The sequence below is a fragment of the Adiantum capillus-veneris genome, chromosome 17 (genome assembly GCF_014529385.1).
Source record: "Adiantum capillus-veneris isolate H3 chromosome 17, ASM1452938v2, whole genome shotgun sequence".
Taxonomy (NCBI): Eukaryota; Viridiplantae; Streptophyta; class Polypodiopsida; order Polypodiales; family Pteridaceae; genus Adiantum; species Adiantum capillus-veneris.
Window position 1 is genome coordinate 74333325 of NC_140947.1, and position 26297 is coordinate 74359621.

Sequence of the window (26297 nt, forward strand, 5' to 3'; positions counted from 1 at the left end):
TTCTTTTTCTTCTTTTTTTTTTCTCTTTTTTTTGTCATTTTTCCTTTTCCACCTTTCTTTTTTCAATAGGAGGAGTGTCATGCACTCTTTTACTCCGTTAGACCTGCTTTTCATTACCTCAATCCCATAAATCGGAGATGGGAGGGTTGCCTTGGGTATGCTTAGATTCCAAGGCTGGTTCTTCTTTGCACATCAAAGCTTTAAAAATAGGTGGAGCATTTGCCAAGCCGAAGGGAGCCATGTCAATTTGGAGCTTAGACGATGTAGGCAGATGACTGCCTATCAACGGATTGATTCGTTGAAAGTAGGGCTTTAATCTCCATCCATTGACTCTGGTCTTGTGGAGTTTTCCTGATAAATATGCTAATCTGTAACTACCATTCCCAAACTTTGTTTTTATCATGAAAGGTCCCTCCCATCTTTGCAAAAACTTTTTGTCAAGTCGAGTATCAAGTCGGTTATCATAGCGAAGAACCAACATACCTTCCTTCAATCCTTTCCCCTTGAGATTCTTGTTGAATTTATCCCTTTGGCTTGTCGCTTTGGTGATGTAGTGATCAATGGACTCTTCTCTATCTAGCTCAAGTCGTTGGAGATCTAAGATCCTTTCATGTAGAACCTCTTTTGGTTTTTTTGCCACTCTTGCAAGAACGCGCAAGCTTGAGAGCTCTACCTCAATGGGGAGAAGTGCCTCCTATCCATAAACTAGATGAAAAAGGGGTGAATTGGGTAGATACCTTGAAAGATGTCCTATACGCCCAAAGAGCAGCCGTCAAATGGCGATCCCAATCATTAGGCCGGTCCACAACCTACTTAGAAATGATCTTACATATCATTCCATTCACTATTTCCACCAATCCATTGCATTGAGGATAGTAGGGTGTGGAATGCAGGTGTTTCACTTTTAACCTCCTCAAGAGATCATTCAGAAGGTCAGCCCTAAAACCCGGGCCTCGATCTGATAAGATTTCTAGGGGTGTTCCAAACCTACTACAAATATGATCAAAAATTAACTTTGATACCTCTTCAGCTGTGATTCGGGTTGTGCTGTTGGTTCCGCCCATCGTGTCATGTAGTCAACACCCATGATGATGAAAACCTTCCCTGTAGAAGTACGAGGTAGGGGACCTATTGCATCCACACCCCACTTTTCAAAAGGGCCATAAGATATTATTGGGACTCGAGGCTCATATGTTAGTCGTCTATCCCCAGCAATTTGGCATGGCTTACATGCCTTACACTAATATTGGACATCACGATGTAAGCTCGGCCAAATAAACCCTGCTTGTAAAATCTTCCTACTTGTAATATCTTGAGAAAAGTGACCACCACAGACATCATCATGACATGAAAGAATAATTTTCTTTATCTCTTGCACACCTGGTACTCTCCTCAAGACCAAATATTTCCCTTTGTGATATAAATCATCCCCGATCAACTGGTAAGGTGTGGCCTTCTTAACTAGTCTATGTCTTTGCACCTTGTCTAAGTGTTTGGGACACTCACCTGCTTGTAGAAAGAAGATAATGTCTTTTAGCTCCTCTTGACCTTGATATTTGGGTTCATATAGTTTCACACCTCCTACCGCCATTTGAAGCTTTTCATTTGCGAGTAAGTCTGCTTCCTTGTTATGAGTTCTCACAATGTGTTGTACCTATGTTGCTTTAAAACCCTTCATCAAAGCTCTTACACTACGAAGCCACTCAAACAATGTACGATTCTTGCACCTCCAAGTCCCTTGGATTTGCCTGACCACTAGCAAAGAATCACCTTTTATAATAAGTCTTTGTATGCCTAATTCTTTGCATTCTTCTAACCCAAGGGTTAGAGCAGCATACTCAGCCTCATTGTTAGAGTGAACACTGGGTAGAGTGATACCTTTTCTAACCATTACCTCCTTTTGTGGGTTCAAAATGATGATTCCCCCTGCTGCTTTGTCTTGTTGGCGTTGATAAGCTCTGTCAAAGCATAAAGTATGGGCATTATAAATCTCCTTCACTTTGAACTGTTTTGAGCCTTCCTCTCTTTGTAGTCGTGATCCTTCCCTTTCTCTCACTTTGTAGGTGAGAATGTATGCAAGTCCTGCTCTTGTGCTATCTTCTACAAGGAAAGTGTATTCAATTTCTTGGAGTTCAAGCACCCACTTTGCTATTCTAGATGAGAGGCTCATGTGTTGTACTACATATGGTAGATTGTGCTCTAAGGTGACAAAAACAAATGGCACAGGGAGAAGATACGATCGAAACTTCCTTACCATAAACAAGATTTCAAATACCACTTTCTCCATTTCAGTGTATCCCTTCTCGGCCGGAGTCATCACCTTGCTTGCAAAATAGATCGGCCTCATGTATGATGTTTTAGGATCTTTTTGCATCAAAACAACACCAATTGCTTCGAAACCTACACTTGGAGTGACATAGTAGGTCTCCTTTGGATCTGGTGGCATTAGGATTGGGAGAGAGCTAAGAATGCCCTTCACTTCCTCAAAACATTTTGCATGTTCCCTCCCCCATTCAAATGTAGATTGGCTTGCCAACCTATGCAAAGGGGCGATGGCTTCTGCTAGGTGATGGATGAAGCGAGACATGTACCTCACTTTGTGGTTGAAGGTCATTAGCTCCTTAGTTGTTGTTGGTAGAGATAATGACAAAAGGGCCTCTACTCTAGAGGGATCCACTTGAATTCCTTGTGAAGAAACCACATGGCCTAGCAAAACCACCTGAGATTCACCGATATGACACTTCTCTGGGTTGAGTTGTCCCCCAAATTGATGGAGCCTCTTAAGCCCCTCTTCAACCTTTTGGCAACGAAGTGATCTACAACTATAAATACAAAAATCATCCATAAAGACTCTTATAGATTTTCCAAAGAATGGCTGAAATACAAATATTGTGAATCTCATGAAGGTGCTAGGAGCATTGGTGAGCCCAAAAGGCATTACTCTGAATGCAAAACATCCCCAAGGTGTGATGAAGGTGGTTTTTGGTTGGTCCTCTTCTGCTATTCTAATTTGAAAATATCATGAATACCCATCACACACAGTGTAGCATTCGTGACCTGCTACTTCATTCAAAATTTCATCTTGGAAAGGGAGAGGGAAGTGGTCCCTCTTTGTCGCAGCGTTGAGGGGTTTGTAATCCACGCAGACCCTCCACTTACCATTATTCTTGGGAGTGACTACAATAGGTGATACCCATTCGGAGTTGGATATTGGATAGATGAAGCCAGCCTTCAAGAGTCGATTCACTTCTTGTAGGAGAGCCTTTTGTTGCACAGATCCTAGTCGCCTTAACTTTTGAGCCACGAGTTTGGTCCCTGGTTTCAATTCAATTCGATGCTCTATTACATCTACACCTCTTATTTGTGAGTAGTCAGTGATAAACAAATTGGGATACCTCCTTAACATATTGATGTAGGACCTCTTCTCCTCACAAGTAAGATCTTTTGCAAGCATCTTCTCAAATCCTTCTTCAAGGTAGTGGCATCTTTCTTCCCCTCGTGTGTGATTGTCTGTTGGCTTTTCTTCTACATGAACATCTTGAGTGTTGGTGTTGAATACAATTCCCATTACCTCCAAAGAAGACTCCTCTTCACTGGTTGATGCACTGGTTGATGCTTCCTCATCACTTGAATAAGGACTCTCCTCCTCGCTCTCTTCATCTGCCGTGGTTTCATAGTTGATATCTAGTTGCTTTCCTTCTCGCCAATCATACACCACCGGTTGACCCTTCTTAAGAATCAAACGACCACTTCCCTATTTTTGATCTGCATTCACAGCAATGAGCCAAGGCCTCCCTAGGATGATGGGATAGCCCTCCCCCTTAGCTCGCATGACATACATATCCACTCGTGCATCTATGTTACATACAGAGACTTTTACATTTTCAATGATCCCCAAACACTTCACACTTGAGTTGTTGGCTAGCCTAGCTTGACAATTAGAGGACTTTGTAATTTCAAGCCCTAACCTGTTCATTGGTTTTTCCGTGATCACACACATTTGAGGTCCACCATCAACATATACATTAGACACCTTTTTACCCCTTATGTAAGCATCCACAATGGGTTCCACATCTTTTTGTAGCTTTGAGGCCACAACCTTAATGGAAAGATTTGCTTTCTTTTTTGGAATTCTTGTACTTACCAACTTTGGCCATTGCCTTCTTACTTTGGCTGATAGGTGTAGAAGTTGAGGCCATGAAATGTTTGGCTTTTGGGTTTGTAAATCCTCCAGGATGTTGTAGGGCTCTAGCTCCTTTACCAATGGGAAGTCGTTGATACCAATTTCCCTTCACCTTGATCTTTTCTTCCTGCTACTTTCAGCTTATTCCATCTTTGACTTCTTCTTCTTGTCCCTTCTGGCTGAATTTGTTCCTTCACTTCTCATGCCTTCATCCTTATCATCTGCTCTTGTGCGTTTTTCTGCCGGCATAACATCAAAGTTTAGAGTATGCTCATCTATTACCTCTTCTAGCTTGATGATGTTGACTCCTCTTTCTTCCTCCTCATGTGGGACGGGAGGTATATTTGCTGGTGGTGGTGGTCGACAAAGGATTTGTGGGCCTTGAGCTAGTTCTTGCTGCACAGTGAGAGGAGGCGGTCTGGGGGGATATATGTCTCCCGAAAGTCGCCTTGGATGTGAACAATTGTACATGCCATGGCCCATTTCATTGCAATTCCAACATCGCAACTCTTGAGCTTGTCTTCGTTGATTGCGATTCCCTTCTCTTGGTTGTCGTTGTTGAGGTAGGCCTTGTACTAGATTCAGAGTGAGATTCTCAAGCTGTTGAGTTAGCCTTTGTGAAGATTGTGCAAGAGGGGCCCTAATTGGTGCTTCCATGGTTTGTGAAGACTCCCTCTCACTCACTTCATTCAAACCCCTTGCCCTATACGCTTGGAAGTGTAGTTTTCTAAACTTGATGATGGCTACCTCACGTGCTTCTTCGAAGGTGGATGGGAATTTTAGCTCTACTTTAGCCTTTAAAAGTGGATACAAGCCAACCATGAATCTCTCTTTTTTTAGAAATTTAGGTGCAACACCATGATTTTCTAATGTAGCCTCCCACCTACCCCATAGATTGACAAAGATTGCTTCATAAGAGGGATAGTCTTCAAGTGATACCTGCTTATGTCCAATAAGACATTTCCATAGTCCTTCAGAAGTATCACCTTGCCCGAACTTGGAGAGGAAGCTTGCTCGCAGCCTCTCCCAATTGGACTTGATTTGGGGTTGCAAGGTCTCATACCATGCTTTAGCTTCTGCTTTTAGAACCAACGGGAAGGCTCGTAGCTTTACTTCCTCTTCATCTCTCCCGGATATGAGATGTGCCATCTCCAAGTTGTCAAGAAACTCTTGCGCATCTTCCCCAATTCTTGCATACAACGTGGGAAAAGAACTTGTCATTTTGTTTAGACTTTTTGAAATTTCTTTTTTTTAAAGAAACTTTTCTCTTACGGGCCGCACAAGATTGTTGACGCTATAAATTTGATTACATTAAAATGAAGATGTACACATCCATTGTTAATTCGTACTTTATCATAGGTAGAATAAATGGATTAATTGAAGCATGGATTTCATTGAGGCGAGTAGATCCAAATATCCTCCTTATGATAGATTGAAACCTAAACTTAGTTGCAATGATTATATGAATGGATTGCCGAGCAATAGGCCTAAAAGGTTCATTGTTTTGATCGTGATTCATGTGCTACTCCTCGTTGTTGGTTTGAAGACCTCGTTCCTTCATATGGCCCTTGAGCACCCCTTCACCACTCCTTGTTCCTGCCTTTAAAACAAAATGAAAACATGAACATCAAAAGAAGTTTCATAATTGATGATTGGAAGTATAATTGGATTGGGTGATGCCAGTATTTCTCTAAGTCTTTCTGCACCAAACATAAAAACAATGCGTTGCTGGAAAAAGACTTTTCTATCTATGTGAACATTTACTCTAATGTGTTGTGCAAAATGAAATGGATAGATGGGAACTCCATTGTTCATTACTAAAAAATTTGAAGGTAACTTGGAAATATGTTCCTCAGTGGGGGCACCACTTTATGAGGGCGAGCTTTTTGAAATGGGGCCTCTAAACCCAAACCAATGGGCCTACCCTCACAAAATGTTCGTAACGAGGTACGCACACTACTTGGGGCACCACCTTCTTTTGGGAGTCGAGAAGGAAACTAATCAAAATAACACTTGAACTCACCCACTCAAGCAACACACTTTGAAAACCCCCTTACTCTATATACACTTTGGACACTTGAACACCATCAGCGATTATGCAACCCAATGCCGTGCATCAAAATGAAATATGCAATTTGTGGAATAGCATTCACCTTCTCCCCATAAGAATAGCCATAATACATCCAAACTCTTCCTCTCTCAAGCACTCATCAAAAAATCATGCGCACAAGACTTGCCTCTCAAACACACAAGAGAATCACTTACATCAAACTAACACACTTTGCATAGAGAGCTCATGTCCATCTATGCAATGCCGTGACACAAATAAAATCACCATGAGAGGTAGCCACATGCATATGTAATGAAGCAAAAGAGAGTTGGAGTGAGAAATTTCTTTAGAGCAATTGAATAAGTGTGGAGAAACAAACCAATGGTAAATTGAGAATAGAACACTTACTTGATTTCTCTCACACCTTTTAAGGGGAGGAGAGACTTTGGCTAACCATCACGAATTGCGACACTTGAAAGTTTTGAAGATGATTTCATGATCATTAACATAACCATGAGAGAGATCATGATGTATTTACAAGTTATTGAGGTGCTACAAATGAGTTATTGGGTTGATGGAGTAAGAGATTGTAGAATGGAAAGAGTGGAGAATAGAGTTGCACTTCCTCCAAAGAGGAGGGTTAGGAGGGAGGATGTGAAAGAGGGAGAGTTGGGGTTTTCTCTACTATTGATCAAGAAAAAACATGAAGTTGAAAATATAGGTGTGTGTCCTTGAGTCTCTCCAAGGGGGGCTATTTATAGTTGTGGAGTGGGATTATGCTACACTTAATTAGAGTAAGTGATTAGACCTAATTAAGTGTCCTTTGACCACTCATTGAATATTGTACATAAAAGGGATTATTTATTCACCAAAAATATCATTTTAGACCATGAAGGCTCCATAGGGGTGCATAATGTAGGTGGGCCCCACCATGAGGCCCTACGGGTGGCTCCTGCGGGGTATCTCAACTTGTCTGTCTTGGCATTTAGAAAGCATCTTTAGGTTGGTCCCATCACATGCAAGTGACCTTGAACACTCATTGCTCTTCTAGAAGATGAGTGGGGCAAAAATAAGATCTCACCCTCTTGACTTACTTGATTTACAGTTCCCTTTTGCTGCGAATCTGACAGATTTACACTATTTTGACCATAACTTTTTACCTGTAGCTCGGAATGACATGCTTCAAAAGGAAAAATTGACCTTCTCAACATGTTTGATATGAATTTGGACTATTCTTCACGCCCATGCACCAGGGAATTCGGTTTGGAAGGTCCACACTAGGCTAGGGAACCTTTTGCTTCCAAGTCTTCTTGTATGGGCCCTTTGCTTGTATGCATCCAAGGGGAATCATGCTTTTTCAAAAGGCTATGATGCTTAAACAAATAGATGAGGGCCCAATATTATTTGCTTGTGAAAATAATATACAATTGGAGTCTTTTCGAAAGGACAGAAACTATATGTATATTCTTAAGAGATATTGGGCCACCTATGTAGGGGGCATAGAAGACTTGTAGAGAGGGACCATAATCTTTGGTAAAGACAAATGGAGAGTTGATTTCCATGGGAATTTATCTATATGGCGTGGAAGATGGATATATTATTTTTCTACTACTAATTCACAAGAGGTAAGAAATTTTGGGGGTATATAGTTGGTTATTGTATGCTTATTCTATTTACAAAGCAAAAAAGAAAAGGGTGGTAATATAAATATATGACTAAGGTGACATTTTTGGGAAGAGTATAATGTATGTGTCGCCACAAAGGTTAAACGAAGAGGGGGAATGTACTCTAGATAACTTAATAGCGTAGAAAAATATATACACATATGAGGAAGAGGACGTTGAGTAGGCTGACAAATGTTGCAAAAAGATGGTTACCATTTTATGCCACTCAGTAAGAAGCTCTCTATGATCTATGCTCTGTACTCTATATTGACATCCTATGGACCCAAGGCCACAAGGTGCCCTCATAGTTTTGTAAAAACCCTCATTGTTTTGGCACATTATGCTCCCAGGTATAGAGCACTATTTGGTCTCTCTATGCTAGCAAGAACCGATCTATGCTTCATATTGGGACCCTGTGGCCTTCAGTCCATAGAGTCCCCTGTATTCTAGTAAGAACCTCTCTATGCTCTACACATCTTATGACCCTAAGGACACAAGGTGCCCTGTATGTTTTAAAGAAACCATTCATGCAGTTTTTTGGCAACCTATGGACCCAGGTCCATAGGGTGCTCTCTATGCCAGTAAAAAACACTATTTCGTCTATATTGAGGAGACCTTGTGGACTGAAGGCCATAGGGTCCTCTCTATGCTAGTAAGAATCTCTATTATCTCTATATTGATACCCTGTGGCCTTCAGGCCACAGGGTTCCTTCTATGGTAGTAAGAAGCTCTCTATGCTCTATATTGACATCCTATGGCCCCAAGGCCACAAGGTGCCCTCATTGTTTTGACACCTTATGGACCCATGTATAAAGCACTATTTGGTCTCTCTATGCTAGTAAGAACCAATCTATGCTCCATATTGGGACCCTGTGGCCGTCAGGCCATAGAGTCCCCTGTATTCTAGTAAGAACCTCTCTATGCTCTACACATCTTATGACCCTAAGGGCACAAGGTGCCCTGTATATTTTAAAGAAACCATTCATGACGGTTTTTTGGCAACCTATGGATCCAGGTCCATAGGGTGTTCTCTATGCTAGTGAAAAACACTATTTTCTCTATATTGAGGAGACCTTGTGGGCTGAAGGCCATAGGGTCCCCTCTATGCTAGTAAGGACCCCTGTTATCTCTATATTGACACCCTGTGGCCTGAAGGCCATAGGGTACCCTCTATTGTAGTAAGAAGCTGTCTATGCTCTTTGCTCGATGCTCTATATTGACATCCTATGGCCCCAAGGCCACAAGGTGCCCTCATTGTTTTGACACCTTATGGCCCCATGTATAAAGCACTATTTGGTCTCTCTATGCTAGTAAGAACCGATATATGCTCCATATTGGGACCCTATGGCCTTCAGGCCATAGAGTCCCCTATATGCTAGTAAGATCCTCTATATGCTCTACACATCCGATGACCCCAAGGCCACAAGTTGCCCTCTATGTTTTGAAGAAACCCTTCAGGAGGGTTTTTTGGCAACGTTTGGACCCAGGGCCATAGTGTTCTCTCTATGTCATTGAACAACCCTCATTGTTTTGGTACCCTATGGCCCTAGGTGTAAAGCACTATTTGGTCTATCTATGCTAGTAAGAACTGATCTTTGTTCTATATTGGCACCCTTTGGCCTGAAGGCCATAGGGTCTGCTCTGTGCTAGTATGAACCGATCTATTCTCTATATTGGCACCCTAAATCAGGCCATAGGGTCCCCTATATGTTAGTAACAACCTCTCTATGCTCTACACACACTATGACCCCAAGGACACAAGGTGCCCTCTAAGTTTTGAAGAAACCCTTCATGATGGTTTTTTGGCATTCTATGGACCCAGGGCCATAGGGTGTTCTCTATGCTAGTAAAAACACTATTTGCTCTATATTGAGGAGACTTTGTGGGCTGAAGGCCATAGGTTCCCCTCTATACTAGTGAGAACCTCTGTTTTCTCTACGTTGACACCGTGTGGCCTGAAGGCCATAGGGTTCCTTGTATGATAGTAAGAATCTCTCTATGCTCTATGCTCTATGCTCTATATTGACATCCTATGGCCCCAAAGCCACAAGGTTCCCTCATTGTTTCGAAAAAACCCTCAATGTTGTTTTGGCACCTTATGGCCACATGCATAAAGCACTATTTGGTCTCTCTATGTTAGTAAGAACCGATCTATGCTCTATATTGGCACCCTATGGCCTGAAGTCCATAGGGTCCTCCCTATGCTAGTAAGTAACTCTCTATGTTCTATACATCCTATATGTTTTGAAGAAACCCTTCATGAGGGTTTTCTGGCAACCTATGGACCCAGGGCCATAGGATTCTCTCTATGCCATTGAGGAGACCTTGTGGGCTGAAGTCCATAGGGTCCCCTCTATGCTAGTAAGAACCTCTATTTTCTCTATGTTGACACCCTGTGGCCTAAAGGCCATAGGGTCCCCTCTATGCTAGTAAGAACCTCTGTTATCTCTACGTTGACACCCTGTGGCCTGAAGGCCATAGGGTTCCCTCTATGATAGCAAGAATCTTTCTATGGTCTATGCTCTATGCTCTATGCTCTATATTGACATCCTATGGCCCCAAGTCCACAAGGTGCCCTCGTAGTTTTGTAAAAACCCTCATTGTTTTGGCACAATATGCTCCCAAGTATAAAGCACTATTTGGTCTCTCTATTCTAGCAAGAACCGATCTATGCTCCATATTGGGACCCTGTGGCCTTCAGGCCATAGATTCCCCTGTATTCTAGTAAGAACCTCTCTATGCTCTACACATCTTATGACCCTAAGGGCACAAGGTGCCTTGTATGTTTTAAAGAAACCATTCATGAAAGTTTTTTGGCAACCTATGGACCGAGGTCATAGGGTCCCCTCTATGCTAGTAAGAACCTCTATTATCTCTATATTGACACTCTGTGGCCTGAAAGCCATAGGGTTCCCTCTATGGTAGTAAGAAGCTCTCTATGCTCTATCCTCTATGCTCTATGCTCTATATTGACATCCTATGGACCCAAGGCCACAAGGTGCCCTCATTTTTTTTAAAAAACCCTCATTGTTTTGATACCTTATGGACCCATGTATAAAGCACTATTTTGTCTCTCTATGCTAGTAAGAACCGATCTATGCTCCATATTAGGACCCTGTGGCCTTCAGGCCATAGAGTCCCCTGTATTCTAGTAAGAACCTCTCTATGCTCTACACATCTTATGACCCTAAGGGAACAAGGTGCCCTGTATGTTTTAAAGAAACCATTCATGACAGTTTTTTGGCAACCTATGGACCCAGGTCCATAGGGTGCTCTCTATGCTAGTAAAAAACACTATTTCCTCTACATTGAGGACACCTTGTTGGCTAAAGGCCATAGGGTCCCCTCTATGCTAGTAAGAACCTCTATTATCTCTATTTTGACACCCTGTGGCCTGAAGGCCATAGGGTTCCCTCTATGGTACTAAGAAGCTCTCTATGCTCTATGCTCGATGCTCTATGCTCTATATTGACATCCTATGGCCCCAAGGCCACAAGGTGCCCTCATTGTTTTGACACCTTATGGCCCCATGTATAAAGCACTATTTGGTCTCTCTATGCTAGTAAGAACTGATCTATGCTCCATATTGGGACCCTGTGGCCTTCAGGCCATAGAGTCCTCTGTATTCTAGTAAGAACATCTCTATGCTCTACACATCTTATGACCCTAAGGGCACAAGGTGCCCTGTATGTTTTAAAGAAACCATTCATGACGGTTTTTTGGCAACCTATGGACCCAGGTCCATAGGGTGATCTCTATGCCAGTAAAAAACACTAATTTCTCTATATTGAGGAGACCTTGTGGGCTGAAGGCCATAGGGTCCCCTCTATGCTAGTAAGAACCTCTATTATCTCTATTTTGACACTATGTGGCCTGAAGGCCATAGGGTTCCCTCTGTGGTAGTAAGAAGCTCTCTACGCTCTATGCTCGATGCTCTATGATCTATATTGACATCCTATGGCCCCAAGGCCACAAGGTGCCCTCATTGTTTTGACACCTTATGGCCCCATGTATAAAGCACTATTTGGTCTCTCTATGCTAGTAAGAACCGATCTATGCTCCATATTGGGACCCTGTGGCCTTCAGGCCATAGAGTCCTCTGTATTCTAGTAAGAACCTCTCTATGCTCTACACATCTTATGACCCTAAGGGCACAGGGTGCCCTGTATGTTTTAAAGAAACCATTCATGACGGTTTTTTGGACCCAGGTTCATAGGGTGATCTCTATGCCTGTAAAAAACACTAATTTCTCTATATTGAGGAGACCTTGTGGGCTGAAGGCCATAGGGTCCCCTCTATGCTAGTAAGAACCCCTATTATCTCTTTATTGACACCCTGTGGCCTGAAGGCCATAGGGTTCCATCTATTTTAGTAAGAAGCTCTCTATGCTCTTTGCTCTATGCTCAATATTGACATACTATGGCCCCAAGTCCACAAGGTGCCCTCATTGTTTTGACACCTTATGGCCCCATGTATAAAGCACTATTTGGTCTCTCTATGCTAGTAAGAACCGATATATGCTCCATATTGGGACCATGTGGCCTTCAGGCCATAGACTCCCCTGTATCCTAGTAAAAACGTCTCTATGCTCTACACATCCGATGACCCCAAGGCCACAAGTTTCCCTCTATGTTTTGAAGAAACCCTTCAGGAGGGTTTTCTGGCAACCTGTATGCTAGTAAAAACCTCTCTATGCTCTACACATACTATGACCCCAAGGGCATAAGGTGCCCTCTATGTTTTGAAGAAACCCTTCATGATGGTTTTTTGGCATTCTATGGACCCAGGGCCATAGGGTGCTCTCTATGCTAGTAAAAACACTATTTGCTCTTTATTGAGGAGACTTTGTGGGCTGAAGGCCATAGGTTCCCCTCTATGCTAGTGCGAACCTCTATTTTCTCTACATTGACACCTTGTGGCCTAAAGGCGATAGGGTTCCTTGTATGCTAGTAAGAAGCTCTCTATGCTCTATGCTCTATATTGACATCCTATTGCCCCAAGGCCACAAGGTGCCCTCATTGTTTTGAAAAAACCCTCAATGTTGTTTTGGCACCCTATGGCCACATGCATAAAGCACTATTTGGTCTCTCTATGTTAGTAAGAACCGATCTATGCTCTATATTGGCACCCTATGGTGTTCTCTATGCCAGTAAAAAACACTATTTTCTCTATATTGAGGAGACCTTGTGGGCTAAAGGCCATAGGGTCCCCTCTATGCTAGTAAGTACCTCTGTTATCTCTATATTGACACCCTGTGGCCTAAAGGCCATAGGGTTCCCTCTATCGTAGTAACAAGATCTCTATGCTCTTTGCTCTATGCTCTACATAGAGATCCTATGGCCTGAATGCCACAAGGTGCCCTCATTGTTTCAGATGGAAAGTAGGGCACCTTGTGACCCTAGGGAACATAGGGAATCCTATGGCCCTTGAGATTGTAGATTGTCACCCTATGGCCCTTGGACCAGAAGGTCTTTAGATGGGACAGAGGGCATCCAAGGGCCCGAGGGTGGCCTATGTACATAGGGTACACCATCGTGCATATTAACGGGCACCATGGCAGCCCCATGCACCTAGGGCTCTAGGGCCATAGGATCTCCAAAAGGAACATAGGGAATCATATGGCCCTTGTGGTTGTACATTGCCACCCTATGGAACTTTGGCCATAGGGTCTCCAGATGGAACGTAGAGCACCATGTGACCCTAGGGAACATAGGGAATCCTATGGCCCTTCAGATTGTAGATTGTCACACTAGGGCCCTTGGGCCACAAGGTCTCTAGATGGGATGTAGGGCACCCTATGATCCTATGGATATAGGGCAATAGGATCTCCCAAAAAAACATATGGAACCCTATGGCCATTGAGATTGTACAAATACACCCTATGGCCCTTGGGCCACAAGGTCTCAAGATGCAACATAGGGCACATTTTGATCCTATGGCCATAGGTTCCTTATGTTCCTTTTGGAGATTCTATGGTGCTAGGGCCATAGGATTTTCAGAAGGAACATAGGGAACTATATGGCCCTTGAGATTGTACATTGCCATCCTATGGCCCTTGGGCCATAATGTCTCTTGATGGGACATAGGGAACCCTGTGATCCTATGTCCGTAGGGCCATAATGTTCATTTTGGAGATCCTACGGCCCGAGGACCATAGGATCCTTAAAAGGAACATAGGGAATCCTATGATCCTATGTCCGTAGGGCCATATGTTCATTTTGGAGATCCTATGGCTCAAGGACCATAGGATCTCCAAAAGGAACATAGGGAACCCTATGGCCCTTGAGATTGTACATTCCCACACTATGGCCCTTGGGCCACAAGGTCTCCAATAGGTCACCCTTTGATACTATGGCCCTAGGTTCTTTATGTTGCTTTTGGAGATTCTATGGCCCTAGTGCCACCCTATCTCCAAAAGGAACATAGGGAACCCTATGGCCCTTGAGATTGTACATTGCCACCCTAAGGCCCTTGGGCCACAAGGTATCTAGATCGGACATAGAGCACCATGTGATCCTATGGCCATAGTACCATATATATGTTTTGGAGATCCTATGGCCCTATGGCCATAGGATCTTCAATAGGAACATAGGGAACCCTATGACCCTTGAGATTGTACATTGGATTCCTATGGCCAGATGGGACATTGGTCACCCTATAGTATGACGTGAGACCACCCTATGGCCTTATGGTCATAGAGTGCCTTAGGGCCATATGTTACTCTTTAGTATGAGGTGAAACCCTATGTAGGCACACCCTGTCTGCCCTTCTAAAGATTCAATGTCGAGTTTTATTTTAGTGACTACAAATGAATTTAAAGAAACTACATTACACCATATCTTACAAACACATATAGTGTACACTTTCTTTCCCACCTTTTTGCCTCTTTTTTTTTCCCATCCTCCTGCAACTGAACCCTAATCCATCCTCATACAACAGCGCGCTCTACTCGTCCTCTTACAACGTGTGCCCAACTCCCCACAACCCAATTACAGGTATCCATAGTTTCAGCATTTTCTGTAGTTATTGTCTTTTGTATTTGCAGGTTTATAATTTTTTTGTAATAAGAGATTTTTGCAGTTAGAGTTTTATAATTTTACAGTATTAGGTCACTTATGAGGAGTTTTCTGTTTTACAGATTTAGGTCCCTAATAAGAGTTTTTTGTTTTATAAATTTAGGTCCCTAATTAGTGTCTTCTGTTTTATATTTTTAGGTCTCTAATTAGAGTATTCTGTATTATAGTTTTAGATCTCTAATTAGAGATTTTTCTGTTTTATAGTTCTACAGTCTACAGTTTTACAGTTTTAGAGATGTAATTAATGATTTTTGTTTATTGTTTTAGAGAGAGGTGATTCACAACTTAGCTAAAACGTAATTAGATTAAAAACAATTAAACCCGAATTAAGCAAAAAGATTAGGGTTTCTACAGGTTACCTATGAGTAAATCAGTAGCAAGCAGTCACTTAGGTGTGTTGATGCCGCGACGATGATGGTAACAGATATGTGTTTGGGAGGTCGCAACAAGAGTCCTTCTGTTGAAGGTTGTGGCGATGGCTTCGCGTAGATCTGTGTGCGCATCACAACGATGGTGTAGAACTGTATGCGTAGGGAGAGAGGGAGAGAGAGACAGAGAAAGACAAGCTCTGTGCAGGTTTCTGTGTAGGTTTCGAGCAAGAAACAAGAGAGAGAAAGAGAGCGACAGCACGAAAAAACTGTGGTAGAGAGAGAAAGAGAGAGATAAGGTTAGTTAGGTTAGGTTAGAAATTCAAAATTCAAATTTTGAATGTAGGGGCTGTTCTCACTGGTTTGCAGTCTCGAGATTACTAGAGTTCTAGTCTTTGTGCGAAAATGAGACATAGCTCGTCGGCTCCGAAATTGAAAGAGCTTTTCAAAAAAAAAAAAAAGAGTATGGTTTTTTTTTTTTTTTTGGTGCAAGGCTTTGTCAATGTCCATATCTTTGTAGTACGAGTGGAACGACACCCATGAAGCAAAATTTGACTCCAGAATCAAAATCTGCATAGTAAAAAATACACTAAAAATAGCTAAATTTTTAAAAAATTATCCCAAAAATTGTGCGCTATTTTTTTGTCCGATATCAATAAGTGTATTTGAAAACCCATTATGACAAAGTTTGTCGTAGCGTAATTTTTTTATATTTTTTTTAAATTATTTTTTTAATATTCTTTTAATTATTTTTTTAATTTATGCCACTTGCGGATATCCCTTGAATGGCCGAAATTATTATGAAGACACCTCAGCCACCCCTAGGCTCACACCATAGGACGGCAATGTTGGAGGTCAAGGATCAAAGCATGCACTCAGTTCCATTTGAAAATCCTATGTCCTAGGGTTTTCTTCTTCTATCTTGTGAGATCCTTGTGGCCCTATGGTGGCAATGTGAAAGCTTGTGGACCTAGGGCCATAGGGTGGAAATGTATAAGCTCAAGAGCCATAAGTTGCCCTATATTCCATTTGGAAATCCTATGGACCTAGGGTTTAGGGGTGGCAATGGATAAGGTCCAATACATAGCCCTATGTTCCAGTTGGAGATCCTATGGCCCTAGGTCCACGACAATGTATAAGCTCAAGAGCCATACGTTGCCCTACTTTCTAGTTGGAGATCCTATGGCCCTAGGGTCATGGGGCGGCAATATGTAAGCTCAAGGGCCATAGGGTGCCACCTGTCCCATAAGGAGATCCTACGGCCCTAGGGCCATGGGGTTGCAATGTATGAGCTCAATGGCCATACATTGCCTATGTTCCATTCGGAAATCCTATGGGCCTAGGGTAATGGGGTGGCAATGTATAAGCTCAAGGTCCATAGGGTGCCACATGTCCCATATAGAGATCCTATGGCCCTAGGGTCATGGGGCTGCATTGATATCTTGGCCACCCTTGAACCCGCACCCTTGAGCTTAGGGACCTTAGGTTCTCTTATTGTATGTTGTGAGATCTTGTGGCCCTAGGGCCATATGGTGGCAATGTATAAGCTCAAGGGCCATACATTGCCTATGTTCCATTTGGAAATCCTATGGCCCTAGGGTCATGGGGTGGCAATGTATAAGCTCAAGGGCCATATGGTGCCACATGTTCCATATAGAGATCCTATGGCCCTAGGGCCATGGGGCTACATTGATATCTTGGCCACCTTTGACATCTTGGCCATAGGTTGTCTTTTTGTATGTTTTGAAGTCTTTTGGCCCTAGGGCCATAGGGTGTCAATGCTCACACCCTTGGGCTTAGGGCCATAGGTTGTCTTTTTGTATGTTTTGAAGTCTTGTGGCCCTAGGGCCATAGGGTGTCAATGTATAAGCTCAAGGGCCATACGTTGTCCTATGTTCCATTTGAAAATCCTATAGCCCTAGGGTCATGGGGTTACATTGTATAAGCTCAAGGGCCATACATTGCCGTATGTTTCATATGCCGATCCTATGGCCCTAGGGTCATGGGGTTGCAATGTATAAGTTCAAGGACCATACATTGCCGTACGTTTCATTTGGAGATCTTATGGCCCTAGGGTCATGGGGTGCCATAGGATGTATATATACTTGACATGAAACTCCATATGGCCCTAAGGCCATAGGATGTATATATACTTGACATGAAACTCCGTGAGGTGATCTTGAGGACAACCCTATGGCTTTCAGGCCTTAGGGAGCTAATATAGAGCAAATATGATTTATACCGGCATAGAGAGCTATGACCCTGGGGCCATAGCAAAACAATGAGGTTTTTTTGGAAACAATGAGGGTGCCTTGTGGTCTAGGGACCATAGGAACTCAATATAGATCATAGAGCATAGACGATAGAGCATAGAGCACAAAGAGATTCTTAGTAGAATAGAGGGAACCCTATGACCTTCAGGCCACAGGGTGCTTCTCATGAAACACCCACATACATACTTGTTATGCTTTATGCTACGTAAATCAATATACTCTGCAAGCGGTTTGTTTAACAATTATTCTTGCAAATCTTCTTGCAGGTATGGCTAATTTCAATCATGGTGATAGAGTGTGCATGTTTGTAGCGACACAAAAGGTTGCCATTGGGACTGTATTTGAAATAAATCCAAGTGCATATTGTTATGGCATGCTTATTGGGGAAGGCAATGTATTAATGTCAGTTGATTTGTGTTTTGAAAAGAAAGCACTCATCCCTTTTCCAACAATGGATGCATTGACAGTGGGAGATGCTTTTCATAGTATTGTGAAATGGAGTAGTGGGTTGTTGCAACATATAAATGAGATGCAGTACAAAGGGGCTTCTATGCATGAGGTTGACAAAGCAGAAGGAGCATTGGATGCACAATGTAATGGAATGAGCTACAGAGAGGTTTGGAAGGATAAGAGGGTTCAACTTTGGGATGAAAGCAAAACACATGTAGTAGCCGAAGGGGTTGTCATGTATGTGTGTCCGTTTGACTCTATAAACTTTGGTGAGCTAGGTGAAGATAACATTGGTATTGGTATCAAAACATCCTATGCAGATGAGGCTACTATTTGTGCAGAAGCTAGTGTATGCAACATTAATCTAGTTTGTTGGCCTATCAAGAGAGTGACAACTATGGATGGAAAAGAATTGTTATGCTATGAGGATCTACATGCTATGCATGCGTTACAAGACACATGCATTGAATCAACTTATTTGGTAGAGCCTATTTCAAAAAAGCGGAAATATTGATTTGTAAATAGGAAGCCGAAAATGTCAGTGAAAGCTTCTAAGAGATCCAATCAAGCATCTCTAGCATCTGTCCAGCTTGTTTCAACCATAGATTGTTGTTCCAAAAGGTGTTGTCAATATGCCAATTGAGATAAGGTCATGGCTATGCGCAATGAATTTTGGGGACAGAGTTTGCAAAATAGAACAAACTATGTGTATGATACAATGTTGACTGCATGGCGTGAGAACTAAACAACTACAAAGAGATGCTATGTGTTTTCTTTTAATGGCAGTGAGGTTTGCAATAGAGCTTGGTACGAAATTCATGGCATTCCAAAAACTTCATTTTATCGTTACCGTGAACATTTTGAGAATGGGGTTAGACACTTAGTGCATGGTAATGATGGTGTCGTGAGAAAAGGAAGAGACCATACAGAAATGGGAAGGGCATTGATGCGATCTTTTGTTGATGAAAAATCGGAGAGAATGCCACATAAGAGTAGAACCATGGAAGATGGTACTAGGGAAACTTTGCTTGCAATACCAAACACGTACAAGCAAGTAGACATTCTACATGATGTCAATAAAACACTTGACAGTATGAGTCTCAAGCCAATGTCTAGCACGACATTCAATAGGATTTGGAATACAGAGTTTGCTAATGTGACATTGTCAAAAACAAGTGAATTCTCCAAATGTGTTGTGTGTAGTTGGATAAAGTCTCAACTAGAGTCAACAAAGGATGACGAGATGATTGCACGTTTGAAGGATGAACATAGAATTCACATGTTGCAACAACAAAGTTGTAGGAATGTGTACCACACCTGGCGTAAGTTCTCCCATTTGCAAAAGGATAAGTATTTATGCATTATACATGCTAAAATGGATAAAAAAAAGACAACAATACCTAGGTTGCGTGTGAACTCAAAAGATTATGCGAATGCATATCAATTGAAAGTATCATTAACATGTATGATAACACATGGACATGGTCATGGAATGCATGGTCACTTCTCACTTAATGGTCTATGGACTTCAGATCCCAATGCTACAATTGGTTCCCTTGCATTATGCTTACAGAATCTGGAAAGAACAGAACCATGGACTAGGAGATTTATGCCATGTCGATATGCCACGCAGCAATGTAACGTTATTCAATGCATTGAACTCAAGGAGAGCTCTAGACCTCCAAAACAAAATGAAGCAAGAGCGTGAGAGGAATGCATCAACAATGACACCGCCGTTGGCCATCCAAGGATGTAATGAAGAGATTGTACACATACAATCAACTTCCTCTCAATGTGTTTTGGATACCATATCCACTCCTGTATTTCAAAAATTGCCTCAGAATCTTTTGCTACAGCTAGATAATTGTGTAGGAGAGAATAAAAATCGATATTTGTTTGCATACTTATCCTTGTTAGTAGGCTAAAAGCACGCTTTGGTGGTACAAAAAGGACTGTCCTTGGCAGCACCTTTGACAAATCTTCGAGTTACAATTTTTACATGTCACATGAAAAACTACCTATCATACTATATATCAATGGATAGATCTTCAAAAGAAGAATCTAAAAACACAAGGTCCAAAGAATTTTGACCCAAACTACAAAAAATTTACCAGCTCCCACTTTTTCATTGGTAGAAGTAAAAAAGGTCCTTTTTTTGTACCACCAAACCACACTTTCACCTAGTAGCAAAAGGAGTTTTCAAAACCGTGCATTTGGGATTCTTAATGGTGGGTCATACACATGAGGACATAGATGCAATGTTTAGTAGGTTCTCAGAAAGATTGAAAACAGGAATGACATTCACTTTTCCACATCTGATGGAACATTTTCAAAAATGTGAAAGCTCAGCTCCAACACCATTTTTGATGACACAAGTTCCCGACTTTAAATCCTTTTTGCAAGGGTACATGTGTGACGGACAAGATGCTCTAGTCGGACACTCTAAGCCACTTCAATTTCGTTTCTATATGCAAGGTGAAGTCCCAGTAATGCAGTAAAAAATTCATCCCAAATCACCCGATTGGATGCCAAAGGAGTCGGGAATTGAGTTGTGGAAAAAAGATGACCAGGGAAAACCAAAGTTACCAACAGGCTGTCCAGATGTGGTGCCTATAGCAGACTATGTGAGAGATAGTCCGCTTGTTATTCAAGGGATTAAATCATATCTTGAATTTTGGAAAAGATGTTCTCTATTAAAGGGAAAGGACCATGACTCCACAAAATACATGGAGCCTGTTATCACTTATTGGAAAAACATAATCAATGAGATTGAACAACCAACCAATAAACACATTGGTGAATATACAACATTTTGGCCAAAGACTATAGGGAGTCATCGAATGCAAGAGATAGAGGAAGATAGAGATGAGTTTCAAGGATATGAAGAATTGAATGATCACCATGTTGGTCCTCAAAGTGCAAGGCCACAAGAGGCCTTTAGGCCTCAAATTGATGTAAGAAAAGGGGATCTTGTTCTTGTGAGACCCGTAGATCCTGAATATCCGATATGGCTAGGAGTGGCAGAGTCTAACGTTGATGTAGACAAATCATCTCCTAACTACAAGAAAGTTCTGATTCAGTATTGGGCACCAAAACATCGAAAACAACATCCCACAATCCAAGAACAGTATGAGGATTGTTGGAAAAAGAGTTGGTGCTACAATCTTGCTGACCCAAAGCGCTGGGAGTGTGTTGATACAATTGTATGGTCATGGACTCCAAGGTGTGGAAGAATTGCGGAAACAATCAAGATCCCATCAAATTTCATGGAGAAGACACATGCTAGCTTAATAGGATAAATTGAATAGCATTTCATATCTTGCTCATTGTTTTATTTCCCTAGCTTATGTATAATTTTATGAAGTATTTTTAAACACCCACATAAAAATAAAAATTCTAAAAGGTGTTTCTCAACACCACCATTTTCTTGGGAATCTATCTCTTTTATGAAGTGTTTTGAAACACCCACATAAAAATAAAAATTTTAAAAGGTGTTTCTCAACACCACCATTTTCTTGAGAATCTATCTCTTTTATGAAGTGTTTTGAAACACCCACATAAAAATAAAAATTTTAAAAGGTGTTTCTCAACACCACCATTTTCTTGAGAATCTATCTCTTTGTCACATTCCCAAATTAAATGAAAATTTTCCAAATTTAATGGGAAATAGGAATCCATATGCGTTGAAATTAGTCCCAAAGTTGTGGGATTTTCCCATTTCATCTAAAATGGTGTTTCAAGACATGTGAGAGTTATGTGCACTCTCATAGATCCAAGGAAGGTTCCAGAGATAGCCCTTCTTTCTTCTTTGCAACACATGAACGTGTAAGTTACTTTTTTTTGTAATTTTGGTTGTGCATTGTTCTCTCAAAGGTTTAATTAATAAGTTATCCTATCCTTCTTTATGCAATAGGCTAAATGAGCATGCAGTGATTAAACCATTGCTTTGAGATGTGCTAATTAACACCAACAACATATGTGGGAGTGATACAAAAGAGTATATTAAGTTTTTAAAAGAGGAGGAGAATAAGTTAGTCAAAGGTTGCAGAAGCAAAGAGTCATGGTTTCCATTTTTGAGAGGTTACTTGGCAAGGCTTGTGTTTCAGGTACTTAATTAAACTTTTTTTTGTATAGATAGATTTGGTGTATGCAATTATAAATTTTTGAGAATCTATCTCTTTTATGAAGTGTTTTGAAACACCCACATAAAAATAAAAATTTTAAAAGGTGTTTCTCAACACCACCATTTTCTTGAGAATCTATCTCTTTGTCACATTCCCAAATTAAATGAAAATTTTCCAAATTTAATGGGAAATAGGAATCCATATGCGTTGAAATTAGTCCCAAAGTTGTGGGATTTTCCCATTTCATCTAAAATGGTGTTTCAAGACATGTGAGAGTTATGTGCACTCTCATAGATCCAAGGAAGGTTCCAGAGATAGCCCTTCTTTCTTCTTTGCAACACATGAACGTGTAAGTTACTTTTTTTTGTAATTTTGGTTGTGCATTGTTCTCTCAAAGGTTTAATTAATAAGTTATCCTATCCTTCTTTATGCAATAGGCTAAATGAGCATGCAGTGATTAAACCATTGCTTTGAGATGTGCTAATTAACACCAACAACATATGTGGGAGTGATACAAAAGAGTATATTAAGTTTTTAAAAGAGGAGGAGAATAAGTTAGTCAAAGGTTGCAGAAGCAAAGAGTCATGGTTTCCATTTTTGAGAGGTTACTTGGCAAGGCTTGTGTTTCAGGTACTTAATTAAACTTTTTTTTGTATAGATAGATTTGGTGTATGCAATTATAAATTTTAGTTTTGATATATGTACAGGTTGAATATAAGAAGGAAATTGCATCGGCAACGGAAACAATTGAAAGAACTATGCTAGAAGAACAAAGGGAGGATACGTTACGAAAGGAGAAGTTGAAGATTCAGAAACGAATTTCAGATAGAATTGACAAGGTGTGTTTATTTTCACAAAACAAGTAATTGAGCTTATTTTTCATTTTGAGAATTTAGGTATATATAATTAAACTTCTGTCAGGTTTTACTTTGCATACATCCCAAATTGGGTGAGCAATGGAAAAAGACATTGTTTGATTTGCAATTTGAGGGTAAAGACTCATATGTGACATTGGAGAAATTTAGAATGCTTGCAACTTCTGATTTACAATCTGAAAAAAGAGTTAGAATTTTGAAACTATTAGAAGCTCCAAGAATTACAAGGGAGCAATACTTGATACCTACAAGAGAAGCTGATTTTAAAGTGTAAGTCAATTTATCATTTAGAAGTATTGGAAGACATTGGTAGGTCTAAATGCTAAATTCATGTTTTTGCATGTTAATTTTTGACAGTTGGTTGGTGAGAGAAATCTTTTTGGATAGGGTTGAAAGCGTGGCCATGTCCTTACTTGAATCTTCACTTGAAAGCATGGAGGAGCCACCGATAATGCCACTAGACCCTACTTTAAGAAAGTATTTTGATGGAGTGAAGTTGGAAGCCCGTAAGTGTATGTTTCAAATGTTGAGAAGTAGAGATGCAAGAGGGGATCTCAAATCAGGAAAAAGTGGTAATGAGACAAAGGAGAATAAGTCCATGGAACTTGAAAAAGTGGCACAACGTGTTGTTTTTAGGTAAATTGAATGCTCTTTTTAGCTTTGATTGTTTTTGGTGTGCATTAATGTGAATGTTTTTTTGAATATGTGTGTCTATTTTAGGTTTTCTAAACACCTTGTTGTCAAGAAGTTGCTTGGTGAGATACCAAGTGTTTGCAAGGCATGGTGTAAAGTGGGTGACTCTCCTTTATGCATGTTTCCTTCTACCATGAAAGGATTGAGTAAATGGGAGATAGAAAATTGTCCATGGTGGATAGACTTTCCTTCGGGGAATTGTTTGAAGGAGGAGATTGATATGTATGAATTGCATGTTGGTACAAGATCCACAGCTTCTACGGCTACTTTGCACAAAGAGGCTACAAAGAAAGCATCAAAGAAATACATCACTAGCAAATCAAGAGGTTACTCTTTTCTCCTTAAATACAACCATTTGTACAAGAGTTACAAGCTTTTGTGTTCTCTTTGAATGTGTGTCGTTTTATGGGTTTTATCTATATTAGGTTATGGTGAGAAAGACATTCGTACTCAAGAGATTGCAAAAATTCTTGTAGAAAGTGATAATGTATTAGGTGAGAAGATGCATGAGTTTTTTAGCTTGTATTCTCATAAAGACAATCATTATCATCATGGAGGGGAAAAAGTGAAATGGGTAGCATGAATTTTTTTGATAGACTTTCCCACAAGTATGGTGGGAATATATGTCGGCGAGGAGGTTCCTTTGTGGGATATGTTGACAGAGGATCATGTACGCTATGGTATCTCCATAGGGGCTGCTAGTCTTGCGAATGATGGTTGGTTGGTCATGATTAGCCCATTGGATGGTAATCCTACTTACATTGAATTTTTCTTAAAAGATTTATTTGTTCTTTTCTTTTTTGAAAATTTTGTGGTTGAAACTTGTAGGTCCTTGCCTCACTTGGATTGAAAAGTATGCATATTGTCAAGGTCTAGTTGTGGCAAGAAGAGTGGTGATGGGAAGCAAAATACCATATGGAACTCGTAGTGTGAGTAATTGCATAACAATTGATAATACCCAGCTCTAAAAGTAATGGTTTAATGATTTAATACTAATACTTTTCTATTGTGATATGCATGATAGGTACGATGCAGCATACTCATATTTTCTCATCGAATGGGTTACTATCCAGCTTTGTATTTTGAGGATAGCAAATCTCTTTTCAAAGCTAATTCATTGCAGAGTGATGATGATTTTTGGGCTCATTACATGCCTGAAAGCAAGAAGACACAACATCCACAATCCTCTAGATTGATTCGTGGAGCAGTTCAAAAGAGTATGAGCTTCATGGCTTGTGTCCTACACACTTGTTGTTCTCCAGGGGGTTTAGTGATTGACATGGGTTGTGGTACTGCACCACTATCACATGCAGTGATGATATTGGGATATACATGCTTTGATTTTGACAATGATGCATCAATCATCAAGGATTTGGTGGAACCTATTAAGCTATCAAGTGAGAAGAGGCCAACTGCATCAAAGGAAAAAGAACATACAAGAGGAGTGGAGGAGTTTGTGGTCAAACCGATTGGAAATCCTTTTTTGATGGATGACTAGTAAGTTTTACATTGGGTGTCTCTTAGACCTATGCTGCTTACTTTGGATGCGTACTTGCATGGATATTTGACTTATAAGTAACCTCTTGGTACTTTCTTTATTTAGTTTTTAGTTTTGAGATGGTGGATTGTGTGCCATAGACATGATGATGTTCTTTGTGGCCTTCTTTTGAATTTAGCTAGTCCTTTTATAATGTAGTTAGTAGCTATAGTATAAATAAGATTGATTTTCTGTCAATGCTCTTTCTTTATGTATGTTTGTTTATCAATGTGTATGTCATGAAAAGTTACTTTTTTCTTTGTGCCTTTGTTAAGCTTCAAGATATGTGTCATTGTGGATATAACATTGATTGTTATTGGTGGGAACACTTTCCCAGTACGCTTCCTTTTTATGCAGAGCTAGAGGCACAAAGAATGGTGGCAAATGACGCATTTGATGATGATTTTGTTTCTACTCCAAGGAGGGAAAGAAGAAAGTGTGATTTTGTTGATGATGAGTGTGAGGAGGATAAATAATTGTACAACTTGAAGACATTTATCTGGATGTTTACTTTGATAGCATCTTATTGTAGTGCTCGTTGATTATGCTTGGTTTTAAGGGATATGTAAGGTGTTATTATCGATTTGAAAAACCAATTGTTGTTTCTTATGAATGTTAACCATGTGTTTGTGGATGAAGCAATTTATGTAAAGTGTGGTTGTTAATATGTAGAGTGTGGTTTGTTAATATGTCCTTCTCAAGCAGTTGGTCTACTTTGGTGTCTTTTCCATAGTATGGTCTTTTTGGTCTTAAATCTTTGTGGTTATTTTTTACATTAGAATCATGATTTCTATTCTAATCTCTTTGGTTTTTCATCAGTTTCTCTTTGTTGTTTAGTTTGTTTGTTACACACACTCCCTCTAGTCATGATCTACATATCAGAAGTATGAGCGGATTATTTGTGTGTCTCTGTAGAAGATTGTAATTATAGTCCTTCTTATGTTATAAATATTTTTGTTTATGGTTTAATGACAAAGAAGTCATGGATGTTTATGCCTTAAACA

At 40.5% G+C, this 26297-nt stretch overlaps 2 pseudogenes; both read left to right on the forward strand.

Moving 5' to 3' along the window:
* Nucleotides 1-24640, forward strand: part of LOC147437491 (uncharacterized) — a 44476-nt pseudogene extending 19836 nt beyond the window's left edge.
* Nucleotides 24641-24652: 12 nt separating this feature from the next.
* Nucleotides 24653-25769, forward strand: LOC147437492 (uncharacterized; annotated as a pseudogene).
* The last annotated feature ends 528 nt before the right edge of the window (nucleotides 25770-26297 follow it).